Source organism: Mobula hypostoma, chromosome 8 (genome assembly GCF_963921235.1).
Source record: "Mobula hypostoma chromosome 8, sMobHyp1.1, whole genome shotgun sequence".
NCBI classification, from domain to species: Eukaryota; Metazoa; Chordata; class Chondrichthyes; order Myliobatiformes; family Myliobatidae; genus Mobula; species Mobula hypostoma.
The window spans coordinates 107235691-107241690 of record NC_086104.1 but is presented as its reverse complement, the minus strand read 5'-3'; positions in this window follow the sequence as shown (position 1 = coordinate 107241690).

Genomic DNA, 6000 nt, shown 5'->3' with positions numbered 1-6000 from the left:
ATCCCCTACCCTGTGGAAAAGACTGCTAACCATTCATCTTATTCAAATTTTTGTCACTGTCGTTCCACACAACCACAAATTACAAGCCTACCTTGAAAATTAAAAAAAAATTCAGATATTGGAAATTTGAAATAGCAGCCAGTCTGGTAAGAGAGAAGCAGTTAACAGTTCAGATCAAAGACATTCCCACAGGGCAGATTCAGAGCTAGAGATATACATTATTTCCAGCTGGCTCTTCAGCAACCCTATCATTTTATCTCGTTTAGAAGTGTATCACTTGCTTTGCCACAGTTCCCCGAATCACATCAAAGTGCAAATGATTGCAGTTCATTTTCTGCCTCTGTTGCAAACCCAGTTTAAGACATTTCCTGGCCATATCTTTTCTGCATATCTTGATGCACAACTGCAGACTCTGCTCCATCGAAAGATATTCAGAGGTCTTACCTCCAACCCCAGCTACCAATCCAGAGCCATCCCAGATGAGACCTCAACTTCACCCTCACAATTCTGCACCTTAAAAACTATATCTTGGCATTCAAATTATTGATTAATTTGGCTCACAGAAGGAGTTGCCATTACCTGCACTGCTGGAATTTTTTATTGACTCAAAGAGCCACATGTTCTCCAGTGTGGTTATGAAACATGGAAACCTCTGTCCAAGATAGCTCCCTGGCCCACTGAGTTCTTCCAGCATTTTGGTTTCTCTCATTTCCAGCACCGGTAGTGGTTTTTTTGGGGATTATTTCAAGTCAAGTCCACATCTACTGAGATTGGATTTTTGTCCCTCACAGGGAATTCACCTCACTGCACAGGGGTTAGCACTTTGCTGAAAGAAGAGCCGCCTACAGACTCCTCTTCCCTGGACTTCCACAGTCCTGCAATGCTCTCACCTTCAGATATACTCAGAATCAGAATTGTCATCACTAGCATGTGACGTGAAATTTGTTAACTTAGCAGCAGCAGCAGTTCAATGCAATACATAATCTAGCAGAGAAAAAAAGTAATAAATAAGTAAATCAATTATGGTATACGTATATTGAATAGATTTTAAAAAGTGAAAAAACAGAAATACTGTGTATTAAAAAAGGGGAACGGGAGGGAACTTCGACTCAGACTATGAGAGGCCTGCGTTGGGCATTTTCATGCCTTACAAGGTGCAGATTGGAAGTCTGTGTGGGGCGCCACTCCTTGCACAAACACTAGAGCAATGTGTGATTAAATGCCTTGTTCAAGGGCACAAACACTCTGCCACAACTGAGGCTCGAACTAGCGACCTTGAGGTAACTAGACGAATGCCTTAACCACTTGGCCGCATGCCCAACACAATATTAAAAAAAAGTGAGGTAAAAAGATTCAATGTCCATTTAGGAATCGGATGGCAGAGGGGAAGAAGCTGTTCCTGAATCACTGAGTGTCTGCCTTCAGGCTTCTGTACCTCCTACCTGATGGTAACAGTGAGAAAAGGGCATGCCCTGGGTGCTGGAGGTCCTTAATAATGGACGCTGCCTTTCTGAGACACCGCTCCCTAAAGATGTCCTGGGTACTTTGTAGGCTAGTGCCCAAGATGCAGCGGACTAAATTTACAACCTTCTGCAGCTTCTTTCAATCCTGTGCAGTAGTCCCCTCATACCAGTGATGCAGCCTGTCAGAATGCTGACAACTATAGAAGTTTTTCAGTGTATTTGTTGACATGCCAAATCTCTTCAAACTCCTAATAGAGTACAGCCACTGTCTTGCCTTCTTCTTTATAACTACATCAATATGTTGGGACCAGGTTTTATGCTCAAAGATCTTGACACTCAGGAACTTGATGCTGCTCACTCTCTCCTCTTCTATGAGGATTGGTATGTGTTCCCTCGTCTTACCCTTCCTGAAGTCCACAATCAGCTCTTTCGTCTTACTGACGTTCAGTGCCAGGTTGTTACTGCGGCACCACTCCACTAGTTGGCATATCTCACTCCTGTAGGCCCTCTCGTCACCACCTGAGATTCTACCAACAATGGTTGTATCATCAGCAAATTTATAGATGGTATTTGAGCTATGCCTAGCCACACAGTCATGGGTATTTAGAGAGTAGAGCAGTGGGCTAAGCACACACCCCTGAGGTGCACCAGTGTTGATTGTCAGCGAGGAGGATATGTTATCACCTATCCGCACAGATTGTGGTCTTCCGGTTAGGAAGCTGAGGATCCAATTGCAGGGGGAGGTACAGAGTCCCAGGTTCTGCAACTTCTGAATCAGGATTGTGGGAATGATGGTATTAAATGCTGAGCTATAGTAACTGAACAGCATCCTGACGTAGGTGTTTGTATTGTCCAGGTGGTCTAAGGCTGGTGTGGAGAGCCATTGAGATTGTGTCTGCCGTTGACCTATTGTGGCAATAGGCAAAGTGCAATGGGTCCAGGTCCTTGCTGAGGCAGGAGTTCAGTCTAATCATGACCAACCTCTCAAAGCATTTCATCACTGTCGATGTGAGTGCTACCGGGCGATAGTCATTTAGGCAGCTCACAGAGGGAGGAGAAGATGGCGGTGTGACACAGCTCGCAGCAGCCACTCCAGTGAATGATATCTGTTATCTGTCAAGTAGGGTGCCATGCACAATCCTGGTTTGATGGAGACAGACGTGGGAGCACGGAGGAACATCTGGTGAAACTTCTGAAATGCCTGTTTCGCTGCCGCTACTACTGTGTGATCCAGAATCTCTGGAGGGGAAGGCCCCAAGTCCTCAGCTTTGCCTGTTGCTCGGCGGCTGGGGCAGGGTCGAAGCACTCGGCAGAGATGGTGCTCGGTGCTCAGTGTCGGAGGCTCTAAGTTTTTGGACGGACTCAGAGTCAGCTGCGGTCGGGTGCTTCCAATGCATTGGCAAGTTTGCAGCGCTTCCGTCTGCGTGAGATGATGGGGCTATCGGGACTTGGGACTTTTTTTTTTACCGTGCCCATGGTCTGCTCTTTATCAAATTAGGGTATTGCTTTGCACTGTTGTAATTATATGTTATAATTATGTGGTTTTGTCAGTTTTAGTCTTGGTTTGTTCTGTGTTTCTGTGACATCTTTCTGGAGGAACATTGTATCATTTTTTAATTCATGCATTTCTAAATGACAATAAACGAGGACTGAGTGTCCTCATAATCTAATCTAATCTAATCCCATTATTCTTCTTAGGCACTGGTATAATTGTTGCCTTTTTGAAGCAAGTGGGAACTTCTGCCCGTAGCAGTGAGAGGTTGAAAATGTCCTTGAATACTCCCGCTAGTTAGATGGAATAACATAATGTACTACTGGAAGGTAATCCTGTTTTGAAGAAGTGGTGTGGGAGAAGATGATTCAAGATTCATATATGTTGGCAAAGACAACAGGTTTTACAAAACAAAAACCTTTTTTCATAATAGGGAAAAGTGATATGGTAGACATATGGTAGATACATTTCCCGAGACATTTAGTGGTATTAGAAAGTATAGCAGATTATTTATCCAAATTATATTTAAAATATGCAGTGGTTCCTGCCACATCTCACATTACGTGGGAAAACTTCCATTCTTAGTAAACGTCTAAGCAGGAATCCCTTTCCCAGTGTCTCATCAGACTCTCCTGTATTGCTGATTCTTAATCAGTAACTTCCCAAACAATATACCTAATTTCCTCATTGGCAATACAACAGATGCTGAGCAAGAAAAATTTATTGATTGCATAAATCAGAATTGGAATCAGGTTTATTATCACTGGCATTTGACGTGAAAATTGTTAACTTAGCAGCAGCAGTTCAATGCAATACATAATCTAGCAGAGAAAAAAATAATAATAAATAATTTTTTTTAAAAAGTAAATCAATTATGGTATATGTATATTGAATAGATTTTAAGACACGTGCAAAAACAGAAATACTGTATATTAAAAAATACAGTCCAAAGATTCAATGTCCATTTAGGAATTGGATGGCAGAGGGGAAGAAGCTGTTCCTGAATCACTGAGCATGTGCCTTCAGGCTTCTGTATCTCCTACCTCATGGTAACAGTCAGAAAAGGACATGCCCTGGATGCTGGAGTTCCCTAATAATGGAAGCTGCCTTTCTGAGACACCACTCCCTGAAGATGTCCTGAGCACTTTGTAGGCTAATACCCAAGATGGGGCTGACTAGATTTACAACCTTCTGTAGCTTCTTTTGGTCCTGTGTAGTAGTCCCTCCATACCAGACAGTGATGCAGCCTATCGGAATACTCTCTACGGTACAACTGTAGAAGTTTTTCAGTGCATCTGTTGACATGCCAAATCTCTTCAAACTCCTAATAAAGTATAGCCGCTGTCTGGCCTTCTTTATAACTACATCGATATGTTGGGACCAGGTTAGATCCTCAGAGATCTTGACACTCAGGAACTTGAAGCTGCTCACTCTCTCCACTTCTGATCCCTCTTTGAGGATTGGTATGTGCTCCTTCGTTTTACCCTTCCTGAAGTCCACAATCAGCTCTTTCGTCTTACTGATGTCGAGTGCCAGGTTGTTGCTGCGGCACCACTCCACTAGTTGGCATATCTCACTCCTGTACGCCCTCTCATCACCACCTGAGATTCTACCAACAATGGTTGTATCGTCAGCAAATTTTTTGATGGTATTTGAGCTATGCCTAGCCATACAGTCATATGTATATAGTGAGTAGAGCAGTGGGCTAAGCACACACCCCTGAGGTGCATCAGTGTTGATCATCAGTGAGAACGATCTCTTATCACCAATCTACATAGATTGTAGCCTTCCAGTTAGGAAGTCGAGAATCCAATTGCAGAGGGAGGTACAGAGGCCCAGGTTCTGCAACTTCTCTATCAGGATTGCAGGAATGATGGTATTAAATGCTGAGCTTTTGTTGATAAACAGCATCCTGACGTAGCTGTTTGTGTTGTCCAGGTGGTGTAAAGCCGTGTGGATAGCCATTGAGATTGCGTCTGCCGTTGACCTATTGTGATGATAGGCAAACTGCAATTGGTCCAGGTCCTTGCTGAGGCAGGAGTTCAGTCCAGTCATGATCAACCTCTCAAAGCATTGCATCACTGTCGATGTGAGCGCTACAAGGCGATAGTCATTAAGGCAGCCCACATTATTCTTCTTTGGCACTGGTATAATTGTTGCCTTTTTGAAGCAAGTGGGAACTTCTGCCCATAGCAGTGAGAGGTTGAAAATGTCCTTGAGTTGGTGGGCACAGGTTTTCAGAGCCTCAGTAGGTACTCCATCGGGACCTTCTGCCTTAAGAGGGTTCACGCTCTTTAAAGATAGCCTAACATCGGCCTCTGAGACGGAGATCACAGGGTCATCAGGTGCAGCAGGGATCTTCACAGCTGTAGCTGTGTTCTCCCTTTCAAAGCATGCATAGAAGGCATTGAGTTCAATTGGTAGTGAAGCATCGCTGCCATTCATGCTATTGGGTTCCCTCTCCCTGCCGAAAATTACTATTGAATCCATTTCCATTTATCTTGTAGGCAAGAAATCTTAGACTGGTGTGGAAACAATCTCATCACGCTTCTAGTGCTTACAACTCAACTTAAATTTGCCTCCACTGATCAATAACCCTTTTGCCAATGGGAAGAGTCCCTCATTAGCTTTCCAGAAACTCGGCACGCTTGAACCTTACCTCTGAGCAGGATAACCGTCACTTCTCTCATCTCACCATATCACACAAATTCATCACGGTGATGGTATTCCAGTGAAACTTTTCTGCACCTCTGCCAAAGCCTAGATACTCTTTCTAATGCGTAGCCTCCAAAACTGACACCTGGTTAGTGCTTTGTTTTGAAGTTGATGCATAACTTCCATGCTTTTCAACTTTTTATAAAGCTGAGGATTGCATGTTCTTCAACGGTTTCATCAGCTTGCACTACCAATTTAAACTTTTTTTTAAACAAACTTCAGCTCAGGCACTCCCCCTAAAATCTAGCTCCGCAATGAACATTCATTCACATCATCAGCTGTGAAAATCACATCACCTGGCAGCAACACCAGCTTGAAATTGACTTTGGA